The sequence below is a fragment of the Ranitomeya variabilis genome, chromosome 1 (genome assembly GCF_051348905.1).
Source record: "Ranitomeya variabilis isolate aRanVar5 chromosome 1, aRanVar5.hap1, whole genome shotgun sequence".
NCBI classification, from domain to species: Eukaryota; Metazoa; Chordata; class Amphibia; order Anura; family Dendrobatidae; genus Ranitomeya; species Ranitomeya variabilis.
Window position 1 is genome coordinate 390,149,253 of NC_135232.1, and position 21,352 is coordinate 390,170,604.

Sequence of the window (21,352 nt, forward strand, 5' to 3'; positions counted from 1 at the left end):
GGACATTACGTTAAGAGTGTGATTTCAAACTAGAAATGAAAGGACTTGTGTTGGTAATGCACCTGAATGGCTATTGCACTGTTCGAAATAGAGATCAAAAGATGTGTCAAAGTTTCACTGGCTTCATAGCTCAGTGGTTAGAGCACTGGTCTTGTAAACCAGGGGTCGTGAGTTCAATTCTCACTGGAGCCTTTGTGTTATTTTGAAACTGAATAGTTTAATTCTTGAGCTTATCTTTAAAAATACCTGCTTAGTTGAAGGTTTATTATACTGAGAAAAAAATGTTCAGACATAATAATTACATTACTTGGAGAGTTTTCATCCATTTCAGGTTTGCAAAAAAACGTGGTAGCAAGTAAAAAAAATACTTGTTGCTTCTGTGAAGCGGATCCTGAGGAAAACTACTCCAAACTAGGCACATTCAAATCAAAAATCTGCAAAAAAGGCTTTAAGAATGAAAATCTCATTGCAAACTCTGCAAAAAATCCCCAGGAAACACATCATGAACATAAAAACTCTTCCCAAAAGTACCTAATAAAGTGGTGTTTTCCTAAGTGGGTTCTGCTTGCAAAACTCATTGTTTTTAAATGCCTTAATAAAATTCCATCTGCAAATAACCTAAAGATTCACACTGAGGTTTTTTCAGGAAATTTTGATCAAAACTTTTCCAAACACCACTAGGAGTTCAAAAAACACAAGTTTTGTTTGAAGTGTTGGACTGCGCACACACTCAGTTTTTTAATGAATTTTTGGAACAGGAACTGGTATGTGCATATGACGGCTTTTAAACTCAGGAGTACTTGATGAGTTTTTCACGCAGAAGACTTTTCAAGAAATTTAGGACATTTCTTCCCCTGAATCGTCTTTTGTATCATTTTTTGGGTTGTTTCCTGGACAATTTTGAGATGGCTTTTTTCGGAAGGTTTTCCCATGGTTTCGGTGAAGTCTTTTTTTCTGGTCGCATTTTTCACTCCATTGAAAAAATAAGAAACAGTTAGCTCTTTTAAGCAAAATCAATGGCAAAACACTCAAAAAAAAAGTATTTTTGAAGTCCAGGCATGTATTGAGCTTTTCCACTGATTTGTACTGTAAAATACACAGCATGTTCCTGGTGGAAAACGCTAATAGAATGGACATGTGACTTCTTTTAACCGCTTGGCGTTTTTAGAAACCTGAAGTGGTCAAAAGACATTCAAAAACCTCAACATAGACAGAGCAAGTCAGTTTTACATAGAATTGCTTATGTTCATTCTTTTGAGCAATGTTTGATAGTGTTTTCAAATGATTCCAATGGCGGAAGCTGCCTGAAAAAAGACATCATGTGCACATAGCCACCTAGTTGAAACTGAGTGGAAACTCTACAAATGCTCCTGTAAATCTCATAGCTCCTCAAAAATTTGGAGTTTCTGCCCAGATTCTGCTCTGAAAACTCAGCTAAAAACCTCTGTGTGCACATAGTCTTGTAGAGTTTCTGCCCTGAAAATGCAGGAAAAATATAACTTAGTGTGAACACACACTCATAGCTATTTTGAGTGATTTATTCCACTTCAGGGTTTGAAAAATGCCAGGTGAAAATAATAGGGGATATTGCATCTTTGAAGCAGATCCTGATGGAATTTGCTCTAAAGTAGATACTGTAAATCAAAAGGCTGCAAAGAAAAAGCTTTAGAAAAAAACTCTTCAAAAACACTTCAAGAACTCTCAAAAAGTGCTTTAGGAACCACTTTATAAAGCTAAACCTCCTTTAAAAGCTCCCCAATGAAAGGGTGTTTTTGCTTTAAAAAGTCTTCTTTTTTGAATGCCTCAATAAAACTCCATCTGCATATATCCTAATACAGACACAAAAAAATTCAGACATCATTCTTAAATTTGGCATAATTGAAAATGTAAATGAAAATCATGGCCAGAGATCTAATGCTATGTGGAGACAAAGACTTTAGAGCAGATTTGCTTTAAAATTTGCTTTCGTAAAAAGTTTCCACTTGAAAAACTCATCTTTTTTGAATGGCTCCATAAAACTCCATTTGCACATAGATTAATACTGACATGAAAAAAGTTTATGAAATCATTCTTAAATTTGGTACAATTGAAAATATAAATAAATCATCGTGCTTCTCTTTACATTTTTTACCATGCCTTACCTTACAATCATTGCTTGTATGGGTTGTAAGTTTTCATATGCATTTCAAGTTGATGTTTTTCCCATGTCAATGTCAAATTGGTACCTAAAGAAAAATCTTTGTACAGTTTCTTTGCATTTCTCCCATGTAGCATAGTAAATGATCCTTAGGAGTTACTGAGCATATGCATACCTCTAACAGGCTAATCCCTACATCGCTTTAGAAATTCTTCCTTTTCAATGGCTTCATAGCTCAGAGGTTAGAGCACTGGTCTCGTAAACCAGGGGTCGTGAGTTCGACTCTCACTGAAGCCTTAAAAACTCTTTGTCTCTCATATGAAAATTGCTTATCTGTTTGGTCAGTGGTACAAAGTTGGTGCGATTCAATATTGATGTTGATCCTTTTCAAAAGTTCTGGATAAGACCTTGATCATATATGACATTCGGGTAACGTGTGTCAAAGTCCTTTCTTATGCCACCTCTATCAGAGCTTTAGGAGTCTAATGACCCTTCTTCATCAATTCTTGATGTGTGATTTTGTAATATAAAGAATTACATATTTTATTAAAGCAAGCAGTAGAATTCTTTTCTTTGCCAATCCATCTGATTTCATTTTTTTGCACATCAGATTGCCAATAAACAGGTAGTCAGTTATAGAACTGAAGCTTTAGAATGTTTGCAAGTCATGCTTTTGCGTTGCAAGAGCAGTTGTTGGTTTGTTGGTGATGGGACATTACGTTAAGAGTGTGATTTCAAACTAGAAATGAAAGGACTTGTGTTGGTAATGCACCTGAATGGCTATTGCACTGTTCGAAATAGAGATCAAAAGATGTGTCAAAGTTTCGCTGGCTTCATAGCTCAGTGGTTAGAGCACTGGTCTTGTAAACCAGGGGTCGTGAGTTCAATTCTCACTGGAGCCTTTGTGTTATTTTGAAACTGAATAGTTTAATTCTTGAGCTTATCTTTAAAAATACCTGCTTAGTTGAAGGTTTATTATACTGAGAAAAAAATGTTCAGACATAATAATTACATTACTTGGAGAGTTTTCATCCATTTCAGGTTTGCAAAAAAACGTGGTAGCAAGTAAAAAAAATACTTGTTGCTTCTGTGAAGCGGATCCTGAGGAAAACTACTCCAAACTAGGCACATTCAAATCAAAAATCTGCAAAAAAGGCTTTAAGAATGAAAATCTCATTGCAAACTCTGCAAAAAATCCCCAGGAAACACATCATGAACATAAAAACTCTTCCCAAAAGTACCTAATAAAGTGGTGTTTTCCTAAGTGGGTTCTGCTTGCAAAACTCATTGTTTTTAAATGCCTTAATAAAATTCCATCTGCAAATAACCTAAAGATTCACACTGAGGTTTTTTCAGGAAATTTTGATCAAAACTTTTCCAAACACCACTAGGAGTTCAAAAAACACAAGTTTTGTTTGAAGTGTTGGACTGCGCACACACTCAGTTTTTTAATGAATTTTTGGAACAGGAACTGGTATGTGCATATGACGGCTTTTAAACTCAGGAGAACTTGATGAGTTTTTCACGCAGAAGACTTTTCAAGAAATTTAGGACATTTCTTCCCCTGAATCGTCTTTTGTATCATTTTTTGGGTTGTTTCCTGGACAATTTTGAGATGGCTTTTTTCGGAAGGTTTTCCCATGGTTTCGGTGAAGTCTTTTTTTCTGGTCGCATTTTTCACTCCATTGAAAAAATAAGAAACAGTTAGCTCTTTTAAGCAAAATCAATGGCAAAACACTCAAAAAAAAAGTCTTTTTGAAGTCCAGGCATGTATTGAGCTTTTCCACTGATTTGTACTGTAAAATACACAGCATGTTCCTGGTGGAAAACGCTAATAGAATGGACATGTGACTTCTTTTAACCGCTTGGCGTTTTTAGAAACCTGAAGTGGTCAAAAGACATTCAAAAACCTCAACATAGACAGAGCAAGTCAGTTTTACATAGAATTGCTTATGTTCATTCTTTTGAGCAATGTTTGATAGTGTTTTCAAATGATTCCAATGGCGGAAGCTGCCTGAAAAAAGACATCATGTGCACATAGCCACCTAGTTGAAACTGAGTGGAAACTCTACAAATGCTCCTGCAAATCTCATAGCTCCTCAAAAATTTGGAGTTTCTGCCCAGATTCTGCTCTGAAAACTCAGCTAAAAACCTCTGTGTGCACATAGTCTTGTAGAGTTTCTGCCCTGAAAATGCAGGAAAAATATAACTTAGTGTGAACACACACTCATAGCTATTTTGAGTGATTTATTCCACTTCAGGGTTTGAAAAATGCCAGGTGAAAATAATAGGGGATATTGCATCTTTGAAGCAGATCCTGATGGAATTTGCTCTAAAGTAGATACTGTAAATCAAAAGGCTGCAAAGAAAAAGCTTTAGAAAAAACCTCTTCAAAAACACTTCAAGAACTCTCAAAAAGTGCTTTAGGAACCACTTTATAAAGCTAAACCTCCTTTAAAAGCTCCCCAATGAAAGGGTGTTTTTGCTTTAAAAAGTCTTCTTTTTTGAATGCCTCAATAAAACTCCATCTGCATATATCCTAATACAGACACAAAAAAATTCAGACATCATTCTTAAATTTGGCATAATTGAAAATGTAAATGAAAATCATGGCCAGAGATCTAATGCTATGTGGAGACAAAGACTTTAGAGCAGATTTGCTTTAAAATTTGCTTTCGTAAAAAGTTTCCACTTGAAAAACTCATCTTTTTTGAATGGCTCCATAAAACTCCATTTGCACATAGATTAATACTGACATGAAAAAAGTTTATGAAATCATTCTTAAATTTGGTACAATTGAAAATATAAATAAATCATCGTGCTTCTCTTTACATTTTTTACCATGCCTTACCTTACAATCATTGCTTGTATGGGTTGTAAGTTTTCATATGCATTTCAAGTTGATGTTTTTCCCATGTCAATGTCAAATTGGTACCTAAAGAAAAATCTTTGTACAGTTTCTTTGCATTTCTCCCATGTAGCATAGTAAATGATCCTTAGGAGTTACTGAGCATATGCATACCTCTAACAGGCTAATCCCTACATCGCTTTAGAAATTGTTCCTTTTCAATGGCTTCATATCTCAGAGGTTAGAGCACTGGTCTCGTAAACCAGGGGTCGTGAGTTCGACTCTCACTGAAGCCTTAAAAACTCTTTGTCTCTCATATGAAAATTGCTTATCTGTTTGGTCAGTGGTACAAAGTTGGTGCGATTCAATATTGATGTTGATCCTTTTCAAAAGTTCTGGATAAGACCTTGATCATTTATGACATTCGGGTAACGTGTGTCAAAGTCCTTTCTTATGCCACCTCTATCAGAGCTTTAGGAGTCTAATGACCCTTCTTCATCAATTCTTGATGTGTGATTTTGTAATATAAAGAATTACATATTTTATTAAAGCAAGCAGTAGAATTCTTTTCTTTGCCAATCCATCTGATTTCATTTTTTTGCACATCAGATTGCCAATAAACAGGTAGTCAGTTATAGAACTGAAGCTTTAGAATGTTTGCAAGTCATGCTTTTGCATTGCAAGAGCAGTTGTTGGTTTGTTGGTGATGGGACATTACGTTAAGAGTGTGATTTCAAACTAGAAATGAAAGGACTTGTGTTGGTAATGCACCTGAATGGCTATTGCACTGTTCGAAATAGAGATCAAAAGATGTGTCAAAGTTTCGCTGGCTTCATAGCTCAGTGGTTAGAGCACTGGTCTTGTAAACCAGGGGTCGTGAGTTCAATTCTCACTGGAGCCTTTGTGTTATTTTGAAACTGAATAGTTTAATTCTTGAGCTTATCTTTAAAAATACCTGCTTAGTTGAAGGTTTATTATACTGAGAAAAAAATGTTCAGACATAATAATTACATTACTTGGAGAGTTTTCATCCATTTCAGGTTTGCAAAAAAACGTGGTAGCAAGTAAAAAAATACTTGTTGCTTCTGTGAAGCGGATCCTGAGGAAAACTACTCCAAACTAGGCACATTCAAATCAAAAATCTGCAAAAAAGGCTTTAAGAATGAAAATCTCATTGCAAACTCTGCAAAAAATCCCCAGGAAACACATCATGAACATAAAAACTCTTCCCAAAAGTACCTAATAAAGTGGTGTTTTCCTAAGTGGGTTCTGCTTGCAAAACTCATTGTTTTTAAATGCCTTAATAAAATTCCATCTGCAAATAACCTAAAGATTCACACTGAGGTTTTTTCAGGAAATTTTGATCAAAACTTTTCCAAACACCACTAGGAGTTCAAAAAACACAAGTTTTGTTTGAAGTGTTGGACTGCGCACACACTCAGTTTTTTAATGAATTTTTGGAACAGGAACTGGTATGTGCATATGATGGCTTTTAAACTCAGGAGAACTTGATGAGTTTTTCACGCAGAAGACTTTTCAAGAAATTTAGGACATTTCTTCCCCTGAATCGTCTTTTGTATCATTTTTTGGGTTGTTTCCTGGACAATTTTGAGATGGCTTTTTTCGGAAGGTTTTCCCATGGTTTCGGTGAAGTCTTTTTTTCTGGTCGCATTTTTCACTCCATTGAAAAAATAAGAAACAGTTAGCTCTTTTAAGCAAAATCAATGGCAAAACACTCAAAAAAAAAGTATTTTTGAAGTCCAGGCATGTATTGAGCTTTTCCACTGATTTGTACTGTAAAATACACAGCATGTTCCTGGTGGAAAACGCTAATAGAATGGACATGTGACTTCTTTTAACCGCTTGGCGTTTTTAGAAACCTGAAGTGGTCAAAAGACATTCAAAAACCTCAACATAGACAGAGCAAGTCAGTTTTACATAGAATTGCTTATGTTCATTCTTTTGAGCAATGTTTGATAGTGTTTTCAAATGATTCCAATGGCGGAAGCTGCCTGAAAAAAGACATCATGTGCACATAGCCACCTAGTTGAAACTGAGTGGAAACTCTACAAATGTTCCTGCAAATCTCATAGCTCCTCAAAAATTTGGAGTTTCTGCCCAGATTCTGCTCTGAAAACTCAGCTAAAAACCTCTGTGTGCACATAGTCTTGTAGAGTTTCTGCCCTGAAAATGCAGGAAAAATATAACTTAGTGTGAACACACACTCATAGCTATTTTGAGTGATTTATTCCACTTCAGGGTTTGAAAAATGCCAGGTGAAAATAATAGGGGATATTGCATCTTTGAAGCAGATCCTGATGGAATTTGCTCTAAAGTAGATACTGTAAATCAAAAGGCTGCAAAGAAAAAGCTTTAGAAAAAAACTCTTCAAAAACACTTCAAGAACTCTCAAAAAGTGCTTTAGGAACCACTTTATAAAGCTAAACCTCCTTTAAAAGCTCCCCAATGAAAGGGTGTTTTTGCTTTAAAAAGTCTTCTTTTTTGAATGCCTCAATAAAACTCCATCTGCATATATCCTAATACAGACACAAAAAAATTCAGACATCATTCTTAAATTTGGCATAATTGAAAATGTAAATGAAAATCATGGCCAGAGATCTAATGCTATGTGGAGACAAAGACTTTAGAGCAGATTTGCTTTAAAATTTGCTTTCGTAAAAAGTTTCCACTTGAAAAACTCATCTTTTTTGAATGGCTCCATAAAACTCCATTTGCACATAGATTAATACTGACATGAAAAAAGTTTATGAAATCATTCTTAAATTTGGTACAATTGAAAATATAAATAAATCATCGTGCTTCTCTTTACATTTTTTACCATGCCTTACCTTACAATCATTGCTTGTATGGGTTGTAAGTTTTCATATGCATTTCAAGTTGATGTTTTTCCCATGTCAATGTCAAATTGGTACCTAAAGAAAAATCTTTGTACAGTTTCTTTGCATTTCTCCCATGTAGCATAGTAAATGATCCTTAGGAGTTACTGAGCATATGCATACCTCTAACAGGCTAATCCCTACATCGCTTTAGAAATTCTTCCTTTTCAATGGCTTCATAGCTCAGAGGTTAGAGCACTGGTCTCGTAAACCAGGGGTCGTGAGTTCGACTCTCACTGAAGCCTTAAAAACTCTTTGTCTCTCATATACAAATTGCTTATCTGTACAAATTGCTTATCAGTGGTACAAAGTTGGTGCGATTCAATATTGATGTTGATCCTTTTCAAAAGTTCTGGATAAGACCTTGATCATTTATGACATTCGGGTAACGTGTGTCAAAGTCCTTTCTTATGCCACCTCTATCAGAGCTTTAGGAGTCTAATGACCCTTCTTCATCAATTCTTGATGTGTGATTTTGTAATATAAAGAATTACATATTTTATTAAAGCAAGCAGTAGAATTCTTTTCTTTGCCAATCCATCTGATTTCATTTTTTTGCACATCAGATTGCCAATAAACAGGTAGTCAGTTATAGAACTGAAGCTTTAGAATGTTTGCAAGTCATGCTTTTGCATTGCAAGAGCAGTTGTTGGTTTGTTGGTGATGGGACATTACGTTAAGAGTGTGATTTCAAACTAGAAATGAAAGGACTTGTGTTGGTAATGCACCTGAATGGCTATTGCACTGTTCGAAATAGAGATCAAAAGATGTGTCAAAGTTTCGCTGGCTTCATAGCTCAGTGGTTAGAGCACTGGTCTTGTAAACCAGGGGTCGTGAGTTCAATTCTCACTGGAGCCTTTGTGTTATTTTGAAACTGAATAGTTTAATTCTTGAGCTTATCTTTAAAAATACCTGCTTAGTTGAAGGTTTATTATACTGAGAAAAAAATGTTCAGACATAATAATTACATTACTTGGAGAGTTTTCATCCATTTCAGGTTTGCAAAAAAACGTGGTAGCAAGTAAAAAAATACTTGTTGCTTCTGTGAAGCGGATCCTGAGGAAAACTACTCCAAACTAGGCACATTCAAATCAAAAATCTGCAAAAAAGGCTTTAAGAATGAAAATCTCATTGCAAACTCTGCAAAAAATCCCCAGGAAACACATCATGAACATAAAAACTCTTCCCAAAAGTACCTAATAAAGTGGTGTTTTCCTAAGTGGGTTCTGCTTGCAAAACTCATTGTTTTTAAATGCCTTAATAAAATTCCATCTGCAAATAACCTAAAGATTCACACTGAGGTTTTTTCAGGAAATTTTGATCAAAACTTTTCCAAACACCACTAGGAGTTCAAAAAACACAAGTTTTGTTTGAAGTGTTGGACTGCGCACACACTCAGTTTTTTAATGAATTTTTGGAACAGGAACTGGTATGTGCATATGATGGCTTTTAAACTCAGGAGAACTTGATGAGTTTTTCACGCAGAAGACTTTTCAAGAAATTTAGGACATTTCTTCCCCTGAATCGTCTTTTGTATCATTTTTTGGGTTGTTTCCTGGACAATTTTGAGATGGCTTTTTTCGGAAGGTTTTCCCATGGTTTCGGTGAAGTCTTTTTTTCTGGTCGCATTTTTCACTCCATTGAAAAAATAAGAAACAGTTAGCTCTTTTAAGCAAAATCAATGGCAAAACACTCAAAAAAAAAGTCTTTTTGAAGTCCAGGCATGTATTGAGCTTTTCCACTGATTTGTACTGTAAAATACACAGCATGTTCCTGGTGGAAAACGCTAATAGAATGGACATGTGACTTCTTTTAACCGCTTGGCGTTTTTAGAAACCTGAAGTGGTCAAAAGACATTCAAAAACCTCAACATAGACAGAGCAAGTCAGTTTTACATAGAATTGCTTATGTTCATTCTTTTGAGCAATGTTTGATAGTGTTTTCAAATGATTCCAATGGCGGAAGCTGCCTGAAAAAAGACATCATGTGCACATAGCCACCTAGTTGAAACTGAGTGGAAACTCTACAAATGTTCCTGCAAATCTCATAGCTCCTCAAAAATTTGGAGTTTCTGCCCAGATTCTGCTCTGAAAACTCAGCTAAAAACCTCTGTGTGCACATAGTCTTGTAGAGTTTCTGCCCTGAAAATGCAGGAAAAATATAACTTAGTGTGAACACACACTCATAGCTATTTTGAGTGATTTATTCCACTTCAGGGTTTGAAAAATGCCAGGTGAAAATAATAGGGGATATTGCATCTTTGAAGCAGATCCTGATGGAATTTGCTCTAAAGTAGATACTGTAAATCAAAAGGCTGCAAAGAAAAAGCTTTAGAAAAAAACTCTTCAAAAACACTTCAAGAACTCTCAAAAAGTGCTTTAGGAACCACTTTATAAAGCTAAACCTCCTTTAAAAGCTCCCCAATGAAAGGGTGTTTTTGCTTTAAAAAGTCTTCTTTTTTGAATGCCTCAATAAAACTCCATCTGCATATATCCTAATACAGACACAAAAAAATTCAGACATCATTCTTAAATTTGGCATAATTGAAAATGTAAATGAAAATCATGGCCAGAGATCTAATGCTATGTGGAGACAAAGACTTTAGAGCAGATTTGCTTTAAAATTTGCTTTCGTAAAAAGTTTCCACTTGAAAAACTCATCTTTTTTGAATGGCTCCATAAAACTCCATTTGCACATAGATTAATACTGACATGAAAAAAGTTTATGAAATCATTCTTAAATTTGGTACAATTGAAAATATAAATAAATCATCGTGCTTCTCTTTACATTTTTTACCATGCCTTACCTTACAATCATTGCTTGTATGGGTTGTAAGTTTTCATATGCATTTCAAGTTGATGTTTTTCCCATGTCAATGTCAAATTGGTACCTAAAGAAAAATCTTTGTACAGTTTCTTTGCATTTCTCCCATGTAGCATAGTAAATGATCCTTAGGAGTTACTGAGCATATGCATACCTCTAACAGGCTAATCCCTACATCGCTTTAGAAATTCTTCCTTTTCAATGGCTTCATAGCTCAGAGGTTAGAGCACTGGTCTCGTAAACCAGGGGTCGTGAGTTCGACTCTCACTGAAGCCTTAAAAACTCTTTGTCTCTCATATACAAATTGCTTATCTGTACAAATTGCTTATCAGTGGTACAAAGTTGGTGCGATTCAATATTGATGTTGATCCTTTTCAAAAGTTCTGGATAAGACCTTGATCATTTATGACATTCGGGTAACGTGTGTCAAAGTCCTTTCTTATGCCACCTCTATCAGAGCTTTAGGAGTCTAATGACCCTTCTTCATCAATTCTTGATGTGTGATTTTGTAATATAAAGAATTACATATTTTATTAAAGCAAGCAGTAGAATTCTTTTCTTTGCCAATCCATCTGATTTCATTTTTTTGCACATCAGATTGCCAATAAACAGGTAGTCAGTTATAGAACTGAAGCTTTAGAATGTTTGCAAGTCATGCTTTTGCATTGCAAGAGCAGTTGTTGGTTTGTTGGTGATGGGACATTACGTTAAGAGTGTGATTTCAAACTAGAAATGAAAGGACTTGTGTTGGTAATGCACCTGAATGGCTATTGCACTGTTCGAAATAGAGATCAAAAGATGTGTCAAAGTTTCGCTGGCTTCATAGCTCAGTGGTTAGAGCACTGGTCTTGTAAACCAGGGGTCGTGAGTTCAATTCTCACTGGAGCCTTTGTGTTATTTTGAAACTGAATAGTTTAATTCTTGAGCTTATCTTTAAAAATACCTGCTTAGTTGAAGGTTTATTATACTGAGAAAAAAATGTTCAGACATAATAATTACATTACTTGGAGAGTTTTCATCCATTTCAGGTTTGCAAAAAAACGTGGTAGCAAGTAAAAAAATACTTGTTGCTTCTGTGAAGCGGATCCTGAGGAAAACTACTCCAAACTAGGCACATTCAAATCAAAAATCTGCAAAAAAGGCTTTAAGAATGAAAATCTCATTGCAAACTCTGCAAAAAATCCCCAGGAAACACATCATGAACATAAAAACTCTTCCCAAAAGTACCTAATAAAGTGGTGTTTTCCTAAGTGGGTTCTGCTTGCAAAACTCATTGTTTTTAAATGCCTTAATAAAATTCCATCTGCAAATAACCTAAAGATTCACACTGAGGTTTTTTCAGGAAATTTTGATCAAAACTTTTCCAAACACCACTAGGAGTTCAAAAAACACAAGTTTTGTTTGAAGTGTTGGACTGCGCACACACTCAGTTTTTTAATGAATTTTTGGAACAGGAACTGGTATGTGCATATGATGGCTTTTAAACTCAGGAGAACTTGATGAGTTTTTCACGCAGAAGACTTTTCAAGAAATTTAGGACATTTCTTCCCCTGAATCGTCTTTTGTATCATTTTTTGGGTTGTTTCCTGGACAATTTTGAGATGGCTTTTTTCGGAAGGTTTTCCCATGGTTTCGGTGAAGTCTTTTTTTCTGGTCGCATTTTTCACTCCATTGAAAAAATAAGAAACAGTTAGCTCTTTTAAGCAAAATCAATGGCAAAACACTCAAAAAAAAAGTATTTTTGAAGTCCAGGCATGTATTGAGCTTTTCCACTGATTTGTACTGTAAAATACACAGCATGTTCCTGGTGGAAAACGCTAATAGAATGGACATGTGACTTCTTTTAACCGCTTGGCGTTTTTAGAAACCTGAAGTGGTCAAAAGACATTCAAAAACCTCAACATAGACAGAGCAAGTCAGTTTTACATAGAATTGCTTATGTTCATTCTTTTGAGCAATGTTTGATAGTGTTTTCAAATGATTCCAATGGCGGAAGCTGCCTGAAAAAAGACATCATGTGCACATAGCCACCTAGTTGAAACTGAGTGGAAACTCTACAAATGTTCCTGCAAATCTCATAGCTCCTCAAAAATTTGGAGTTTCTGCCCAGATTCTGCTCTGAAAACTCAGCTAAAAACCTCTGTGTGCACATAGTCTTGTAGAGTTTCTGCCCTGAAAATGCAGGAAAAATATAACTTAGTGTGAACACACACTCATAGCTATTTTGAGTGATTTATTCCACTTCAGGGTTTGAAAAATGCCAGGTGAAAATAATAGGGGATATTGCATCTTTGAAGCAGATCCTGATGGAATTTGCTCTAAAGTAGATACTGTAAATCAAAAGGCTGCAAAGAAAAAGCTTTAGAAAAAAACTCTTCAAAAACACTTCAAGAACTCTCAAAAAGTGCTTTAGGAACCACTTTATAAAGCTAAACCTCCTTTAAAAGCTCCCCAATGAAAGGGTGTTTTTGCTTTAAAAAGTCTTCTTTTTTGAATGCCTCAATAAAACTCCATCTGCATATATCCTAATACAGACACAAAAAAATTCAGACATCATTCTTAAATTTGGCATAATTGAAAATGTAAATGAAAATCATGGCCAGAGATCTAATGCTATGTGGAGACAAAGACTTTAGAGCAGATTTGCTTTAAAATTTGCTTTCGTAAAAAGTTTCCACTTGAAAAACTCATCTTTTTTGAATGGCTCCATAAAACTCCATTTGCACATAGATTAATACTGACATGAAAAAAGTTTATGAAATCATTCTTAAATTTGGTACAATTGAAAATATAAATAAATCATCGTGCTTCTCTTTACATTTTTTACCATGCCTTACCTTACAATCATTGCTTGTATGGGTTGTAAGTTTTCATATGCATTTCAAGTTGATGTTTTTCCCATGTCAATGTCAAATTGGTACCTAAAGAAAAATCTTTGTACAGTTTCTTTGCATTTCTCCCATGTAGCATAGTAAATGATCCTTAGGAGTTACTGAGCATATGCATACCTCTAACAGGCTAATCCCTACATCGCTTTAGAAATTGTTCCTTTTCAATGGCTTCATAGCTCAGAGGTTAGAGCACTGGTCTCGTAAACCAGGGGTCGTGAGTTCGACTCTCACTGAAGCCTTAAAAACTCTTTGTCTCTCATATGAAAATTGCTTATCTGTTTGGTCAGTGGTACAAAGTTGGTGCGATTCAATATTGATGTTGATCCTTTTCAAAAGTTCTGGATAAGACCTTGATCATATATGACATTCGGGTAACGTGTGTCAAAGTCCTTTCTTATGCCACCTCTATCAGAGCTTTAGGAGTCTAATGACCCTTCTTCATCAATTCTTGATGTGTGATTTTGTAATATAAAGAATTACATATTTTATTAAAGCAAGCAGTAGAATTCTTTTCTTTGCCAATCCATCTGATTTCATTTTTTTGCACATCAGATTGCCAATAAACAGGTAGTCAGTTATAGAACTGAAGCTTTAGAATGTTTGCAAGTCATGCTTTTGCGTTGCAAGAGCAGTTGTTGGTTTGTTGGTGATGGGACATTACGTTAAGAGTGTGATTTCAAACTAGAAATGAAAGGACTTGTGTTGGTAATGCACCTGAATGGCTATTGCACTGTTCGAAATAGAGATCAAAAGATGTGTCAAAGTTTCGCTGGCTTCATAGCTCAGTGGTTAGAGCACTGGTCTTGTAAACCAGGGGTCGTGAGTTCAATTCTCACTGGAGCCTTTGTGTTATTTTGAAACTGAATAGTTTAATTCTTGAGCTTATCTTTAAAAATACCTGCTTAGTTGAAGGTTTATTATACTGAGAAAAAAATGTTCAGACATAATAATTACATTACTTGGAGAGTTTTCATCCATTTCAGGTTTGCAAAAAAACGTGGTAGCAAGTAAAAAAAATACTTGTTGCTTCTGTGAAGCGGATCCTGAGGAAAACTACTCCAAACTAGGCACATTCAAATCAAAAATCTGCAAAAAAGGCTTTAAGAATGAAAATCTCATTGCAAACTCTGCAAAAAATCCCCAGGAAACACATCATGAACATAAAAACTCTTCCCAAAAGTACCTAATAAAGTGGTGTTTTCCTAAGTGGGTTCTGCTTGCAAAACTCATTGTTTTTAAATGCCTTAATAAAATTCCATCTGCAAATAACCTAAAGATTCACACTGAGGTTTTTTCAGGAAATTTTGATCAAAACTTTTCCAAACACCACTAGGAGTTCAAAAAACACAAGTTTTGTTTGAAGTGTTGGACTGCGCACACACTCAGTTTTTTAATGAATTTTTGGAACAGGAACTGGTATGTGCATATGACGGCTTTTAAACTCAGGAGAACTTGATGAGTTTTTCACGCAGAAGACTTTTCAAGAAATTTAGGACATTTCTTCCCCTGAATCGTCTTTTGTATCATTTTTTGGGTTGTTTCCTGGACAATTTTGAGATGGCTTTTTTCGGAAGGTTTTCCCATGGTTTCGGTGAAGTCTTTTTTTCTGGTCGCATTTTTCACTCCATTGAAAAAATAAGAAACAGTTAGCTCTTTTAAGCAAAATCAATGGCAAAACACTCAAAAAAAAAGTCTTTTTGAAGTCCAGGCATGTATTGAGCTTTTCCACTGATTTGTACTGTAAAATACACAGCATGTTCCTGGTGGAAAACGCTAATAGAATGGACATGTGACTTCTTTTAACCGCTTGGCGTTTTTAGAAACCTGAAGTGGTCAAAAGACATTCAAAAACCTCAACATAGACAGAGCAAGTCAGTTTTACATAGAATTGCTTATGTTCATTCTTTTGAGCAATGTTTGATAGTGTTTTCAAATGATTCCAATGGCGGAAGCTGCCTGAAAAAAGACATCATGTGCACATAGCCACCTAGTTGAAACTGAGTGGAAACTCTACAAATGCTCCTGCAAATCTCATAGCTCCTCAAAAATTTGGAGTTTCTGCCCAGATTCTGCTCTGAAAACTCAGCTAAAAACCTCTGTGTGCACATAGTCTTGTAGAGTTTCTGCCCTGAAAATGCAGAAAAAATATAACTTAGTGTGAACACACACTCATAGCTATTTTGAGTGATTTATTCCACTTCAGGGTTTGAAAAATGCCAGGTGAAAATAATAGGGGATATTGCATCTTTGAAGCAGATCCTGATGGAATTTGCTCTAAAGTAGATACTGTAAATCAAAAGGCTGCAAAGAAAAAGCTTTAGAAAAAAACTCTTCAAAAACACTTCAAGAACTCTCAAAAAGTGCTTTAGGAACCACTTTATAAAGCTAAACCTCCTTTAAAAGCTCCCCAATGAAAGGGTGTTTTTGCTTTAAAAAGTCTTCTTTTTTGAATGCCTCAATAAAACTCCATCTGCATATATCCTAATACAGACACAAAAAAATTCAGACATCATTCTTAAATTTGGCATAATTGAAAATGTAAATGAAAATCATGGCCAGAGATCTAATGCTATGTGGAGACAAAGACTTTAGAGCAGATTTGCTTTAAAATTTGCTTTCGTAAAAAGTTTCCACTTGAAAAACTCATCTTTTTTGAATGGCTCCATAAAACTCCATTTGCACATAGATTAATACTGACATGAAAAAAGTTTATGAAATCATTCTTAAATTTGGTACAATTGAAAATATAAATAAATCATCGTGCTTCTCTTTACATTTTTTACCATGCCTTACCTTACAATCATTGCTTGTATGGGTTGTAAGTTTTCATATGCATTTCAAGTTGATGTTTTTCCCATGTCAATGTCAAATTGGTACCTAAAGAAAAATCTTTGTACAGTTTCTTTGCATTTCTCCCATGTAGCATAGTAAATGATCCTTAGGAGTTACTGAGCATATGCATACCTCTAACAGGCTAATCCCTACATCGCTTTAGAAATTGTTCCTTTTCAATGGCTTCATAGCTCAGAGGTTAGAGCACTGGTCTCGTAAACCAGGGGTCGTGAGTTTGACTCTCACTGAAGCCTTAAAAACTCTTTGTCTCTCATATGAAAATTGCTTATCTGTTTGGTCAGTGGTACAAAGTTGGTGCGATTCAATATTGATGTTGATCCTTTTCAAAAGTTCTGGATAAGACCTTGATCATATATGACATTCGGGTAACGTGTGTCAAAGTCCTTTCTTATGCCACCTCTATCAGAGCTTTAGGAGTCTAATGACCCTTCTTCATCAATTCTTGATGTGTGATTTTGTAATATAAAGAATTACATATTTTATTACAGCAAGCAGTAGAATTCTTTTCTTTGCCAATCCATCTGATTTCATTTTTTTGCACATCAGATTGCCAATAAACAGGTAGTCAGTTATAGAACTGAAGCTTTAGAATGTTTGCAAGTCATGCTTTTGCGTTGCAAGAGCAGTTGTTGGTTTGTTGGTGATGGGACATTACGTTAAGAGTGTGATTTCAAACTAGAAATGAAAGGACTTGTGTTGGTAATGCACCTGAATGGCTATTGCACTGTTCGAAATAGAGATCAAAAGATGTGTCAAAGTTTTGCTGGCTTCATAGCTCAGTGGTTAGAGCACTGGTCTTGTAAACCAGGGGTCGTGAGTTCAATTCTCACTGGAGCCTTTGTGTTATTTTGAAACTGAATAGTTTAATTCTTGAGCTTATCTTTAAAAATACCTGCTTAGTTGAAGGTTTATTATACTGAGAAAAAAATGTTCAGACATAATAATTACATTACTTGGAGAGTTTTCATCCATTTCAGGTTTGCAAAAAAACGTGGTAGCAAGTAAAAAAAATACTTGTTGCTTCTGTGAAGCGGATCCTGAGGAAAACTACTCCAAACTAGGCACATTCAAATCAAAAATCTGCAAAAAAGGCTTTAAGAATGAAAATCTCATTGCAAACTCTGCAAAAAATCCCCAGGAAACACATCATGAACATAAAAACTCTTCCCAAAAGTACCTAATAAAGTGGTGTTTTCCTAAGTGGGTTCTGCTTGCAAAACTCATTGTTTTTAAATGCCTTAATAAAATTCCATCTGCAAATAACCTAAAGATTCACACTGAGGTTTTTTCAGGAAATTTTGATCAAAACTTTTCCAAACACCACTAGGAGTTCAAAAAACACAAGTTTTGTTTGAAGTGTTGGACTGCGCACACACTCAGTTTTTTAATGAATTTTTGGAACAGGAACTGGTATGTGCATATGATGGCTTTTAAACTCAGGAGAACTTGATGAGTTTTTCACGCAGAAGACTTTTCAAGAAATTTAGGACATTTCTTCCCCTGAATCGTCTTTTGTATCATTTTTTTGTCTTTTTTTCTGGTCGCATTTTTCACTCCATTGAAAAAATAAGAAACAGTTAGCTCTTTTAAGCAAAATCAATGGCAAAACACTAAAAAAAAAAGTCTTTTTGAAGTCCAGGCATGTATTGAGCTTTTCCACTGATTTGTACTGTAAAATACACAGCATGTTCCTGGTGGAAAACGCTAATAGAATGGACATGTGACTTCTTTTAACCGCTTGGCGTTTTTAGAAACCTGAAGTGGTCAAAAGACATTCAAAAACCTCAACATAGACAGAGCAAGTCAGTTTTACATAGAATTGCTTATGTTCATTCTTTTGAGCAATGTTTGATAGTGTTTTCAAATGATTCCAATGGCGGAAGCTGCCTGAAAATAGACATCATGTGCACATAGCCACCTAGTTGAAACTGAGTGGAAACTCTACAAATGCTCCTGCAAATCTCATAGCTCCTCAAAAATTTGGAGTTTCTGCCCAGATTCTGCTCTGAAAACTCAGCTAAAAACCTCTGTGTGCACATAGTCTTGTAGAGTTTCTGCCCTGAAAATGCAGGAAAAATATAACTTAGTGTGAACACACACTCATAGCTATTTTGAGTGATTTATTCCACTTCAGGGTTTGAAAAATGCCAGGTGAAAATAATAGGGGATATTGCATCTTTGAAGCAGATCCTGATGGAATTTGCTCTAAAGTAGATACTGTAAATCAAAAGGCTGCAAAGAAAAAGCTTTAGAAAAAAACTCTTCAAAAACACTTCAAGAACTCTCAAAAAGTGCTTTAGGAACCACTTTATAAAGCTAAACCTCCTTTAAAAGCTCCCCAATGAAAGGGTGTTTTTGCTTTAAAAAGTCTTCTTTTTTGAATGCCTCAATAAAACTCCATCTGCATATATCCTAATACAGACACAAAAAAATTCAGACATCATTCTTAAATTTGGCATAATTGAAAATGTAAATGAAAATCATGGCCAGAGATCTAATGCTATGTGGAGACAAAGACTTTAGAGCAGATTTGCTTTAAAATTTGCTTTCGTAAAAAGTTTCCACTTGAAAAACTCATCTTTTTTGAATGGCTCCATAAAACTCCATTTGCACATAGATTAATACTGACATGAAAAAAGTTTATGAAATCATTCTTAAATTTGGTACAATTGAAAATATAAATAAATCATCGTGCTTCTCTTTACATTTTTTACCATGCCTTACCTTACAATCATTGCTTGTATGGGTTGTAAGTTTTCATATGCATTTCAAGTTGATGTTTTTCCCATGTCAATGTCAAATTGGTACCTAAAGAAAAATCTTTGTACAGTTTCTTTGCATTTCTCCCATGTAGCATAGTAAATGATCCTTAGGAGTTACTGAGCATATGCATACCTCTATCAGGCTAATCCCTACATCGCTTTAGAAATTGTTCCTTTTCAATGGCTTCATAGCTCAGAGGTTAGAGCACTGGTCTCGTAAACCAGGGGTCGTGAGTTCGACTCTCACTGAAGCCTTAAAAACTCTTTGTCTCTCATATGAAAATTGCTTATCTGTTTGGTCAGTGGTACAAAGTTGGTGCGATTCAATATTGATGTTGATCCTTTTCAAAAGTTCTGGATAAGACCTTGATCATATATGACATTCGGGTAACGTGTGTCAAAGTCCTTTCTTATGCCACCTCTATCAGAGCTTTAGGAGTCTAATGACCCTTCTTCATCAATTCTTGATGTGTGATTTTGTAATATAAAGAATTACATATTTTATTAAAGCAAGCAGTAGAATTCTTTTCTTTGCCAATCCATCTGATTTCATTTTTTTGCACATCAGATTGCCAATAAACAGGTAGTCAGTTATAGAACTGAAGCTTTAGAATGTTTGCAAGTCATGCTTTTGCGTTGCAAGAGCAGTTGTTGGTTTGTTGGTGATGGGACATTACGTTAAGAGTGTGATTTCAAACTAGAAATGAAAGGACTTGTGTTGGTAATGCACCTGAATGGCTATTGCACTGTTCGAAATAGAGATCAAAAGATGTGTCAAAGTTTCGCTGGCTTCATAGCTCAGTGGTTAGAGCACTGGTCTTGTAAACCAGGGGTCGTGAGTTCAATTCTCACTGGAGCCTTTGTGTTATTTTGAAACTGAATAGTTTAATTCTTGAGCTTATCTTTAAAAATACCTGCTTAGTTGAAGGTTTATTATACTGAGAAAAAAATGTTCAGACATAATAATTACATTACTTGGAGAGTTTTCATCCATTTCAGGTTTGCAAAAAAACGTGGTAGCAAGTAAAAAAAATACTTGTTGCTTCTGTGAAGCGGATCCTGAGGAAAACTACTCCAAACTAGGCACATTCAAATCAAAAATCTGCAAAAAAGGCTTTAAGAATGAAAATCTCATTGCAAACTCTGCAAAAAATCCCCAGGAAACACATCATGAACATAAAAACTCTTCCCAAAAGTACCTAATAAAGTGGTGTTTTCCTAAGTGGGTTCTGCTTGCAAAACTCATTGTTTTTAAATGCCTTAATAAAATTCCATCTGCAAATAACCTAAAGATTCACACTGAGGTTTTTTCAGGAAATTTTGATCAAAACTTTTCCAAACACCACTAGGAGTTCAAAAAACACAAGTTTTGTTTGAAGTGTTGGACTGCGCACACACTCAGTTTTTTAATGAATTTTTGGAACAGGAACTGGTATGTGCATATGACGGCTTTTAAACTCAGGAGAACTTGATGAGTTTTTCACGCAGAAGACTTTTCAAGAAATTTAGGACATTTCTTCCCCTGAATCGTCTTTTGTATCATTTTTTGGGTTGTTTCCTGGACAATTTTGAGATGGCTTTTTTCGGAAGGTTTTCCCATGGTTTCGGTGAAGTCTTTTTTTCTGGTCGCATTTTTCACTCCATTGAAAAAATAAGAAACAGTTAGCTCTTTTAAGCAAAATCAATGGCAAAACACTCAAAAAAAAAGTCTTTTTGAAGTCCAGGCATGTATTGAGCTTTTCCACTGATTTGTACTGTAAAATACACAGCATGTTCCTGGTGGAAAACGCTAATAGAATGGACATGTGACTTCTTTTAACCGCTTGGCGTTTTTAGAAACCTGAAGTGGTCAAAAGACATTCAAAAACCTCAACATAGACAGAGCAAGTCAGTTTTACATAGAATTGCTTATGTTCATTCTTTTGAGCAATGTTTGATAGTGTTTTCAAATGATTCCAATGGCGGAAGCTGCCTGAAAAAAGACATCATGTGCACATAGCCACCTAGTTGAAACTGAGTGGAAACTCTACAAATGTTCCTGCAAATCTCATAGCTCCTCAAAAATTTGGAGTTTCTGCCCAGATTCTGCTCTGAAAACTCAGCTAAAAACCTCTGTGTGCACATAGTCTTGTAGAGTTTCT

General features: G+C 35.3%; 15 non-coding genes across 15 annotated transcripts; all 15 read left to right on the forward strand.

Moving 5' to 3' along the window:
* Positions 1-119: 119 nt before the first annotated feature.
* On the forward strand, positions 120-192 carry TRNAT-UGU (transfer RNA threonine (anticodon UGU)). The gene has a single exon. It is a non-coding gene; the product is annotated as a tRNA-Thr (tRNA).
* A 2,169-nt stretch (positions 193-2,361) lies between these two features.
* TRNAT-CGU (transfer RNA threonine (anticodon CGU)) lies at positions 2,362-2,434 on the forward strand. The gene has a single exon. It is a non-coding gene; the product is annotated as a tRNA-Thr (tRNA).
* Positions 2,435-2,966: 532 nt separating this feature from the next.
* Positions 2,967-3,039, forward strand: TRNAT-UGU (transfer RNA threonine (anticodon UGU)). The gene has a single exon. It is a non-coding gene; the product is annotated as a tRNA-Thr (tRNA).
* A 2,169-nt stretch (positions 3,040-5,208) lies between these two features.
* TRNAT-CGU (transfer RNA threonine (anticodon CGU)) lies at positions 5,209-5,281 on the forward strand. Its single transcript has one exon. It is a non-coding gene; the product is annotated as a tRNA-Thr (tRNA).
* Positions 5,282-5,813: 532 nt separating this feature from the next.
* Positions 5,814-5,886, forward strand: TRNAT-UGU (transfer RNA threonine (anticodon UGU)). The gene has a single exon. It is a non-coding gene; the product is annotated as a tRNA-Thr (tRNA).
* A 2,168-nt stretch (positions 5,887-8,054) lies between these two features.
* TRNAT-CGU (transfer RNA threonine (anticodon CGU)) lies at positions 8,055-8,127 on the forward strand. Its single transcript has one exon. It is a non-coding gene; the product is annotated as a tRNA-Thr (tRNA).
* A 540-nt stretch (positions 8,128-8,667) lies between these two features.
* On the forward strand, positions 8,668-8,740 carry TRNAT-UGU (transfer RNA threonine (anticodon UGU)). Its single transcript has one exon. It is a non-coding gene; the product is annotated as a tRNA-Thr (tRNA).
* A 2,168-nt stretch (positions 8,741-10,908) lies between these two features.
* On the forward strand, positions 10,909-10,981 carry TRNAT-CGU (transfer RNA threonine (anticodon CGU)). The gene has a single exon. It is a non-coding gene; the product is annotated as a tRNA-Thr (tRNA).
* Positions 10,982-11,521: 540 nt separating this feature from the next.
* Positions 11,522-11,594, forward strand: TRNAT-UGU (transfer RNA threonine (anticodon UGU)). The gene has a single exon. It is a non-coding gene; the product is annotated as a tRNA-Thr (tRNA).
* A 2,168-nt stretch (positions 11,595-13,762) lies between these two features.
* TRNAT-CGU (transfer RNA threonine (anticodon CGU)) lies at positions 13,763-13,835 on the forward strand. The gene has a single exon. It is a non-coding gene; the product is annotated as a tRNA-Thr (tRNA).
* Positions 13,836-14,367: 532 nt separating this feature from the next.
* TRNAT-UGU (transfer RNA threonine (anticodon UGU)) lies at positions 14,368-14,440 on the forward strand. Its single transcript has one exon. It is a non-coding gene; the product is annotated as a tRNA-Thr (tRNA).
* Positions 14,441-16,609: 2,169 nt separating this feature from the next.
* TRNAT-CGU (transfer RNA threonine (anticodon CGU)) lies at positions 16,610-16,682 on the forward strand. The gene has a single exon. It is a non-coding gene; the product is annotated as a tRNA-Thr (tRNA).
* Positions 16,683-17,214: 532 nt separating this feature from the next.
* On the forward strand, positions 17,215-17,287 carry TRNAT-UGU (transfer RNA threonine (anticodon UGU)). Its single transcript has one exon. It is a non-coding gene; the product is annotated as a tRNA-Thr (tRNA).
* Positions 17,288-19,393: 2,106 nt separating this feature from the next.
* TRNAT-CGU (transfer RNA threonine (anticodon CGU)) lies at positions 19,394-19,466 on the forward strand. Its single transcript has one exon. It is a non-coding gene; the product is annotated as a tRNA-Thr (tRNA).
* Positions 19,467-19,998: 532 nt separating this feature from the next.
* Positions 19,999-20,071, forward strand: TRNAT-UGU (transfer RNA threonine (anticodon UGU)). Its single transcript has one exon. It is a non-coding gene; the product is annotated as a tRNA-Thr (tRNA).
* The last annotated feature ends 1,281 nt before the right edge of the window (positions 20,072-21,352 follow it).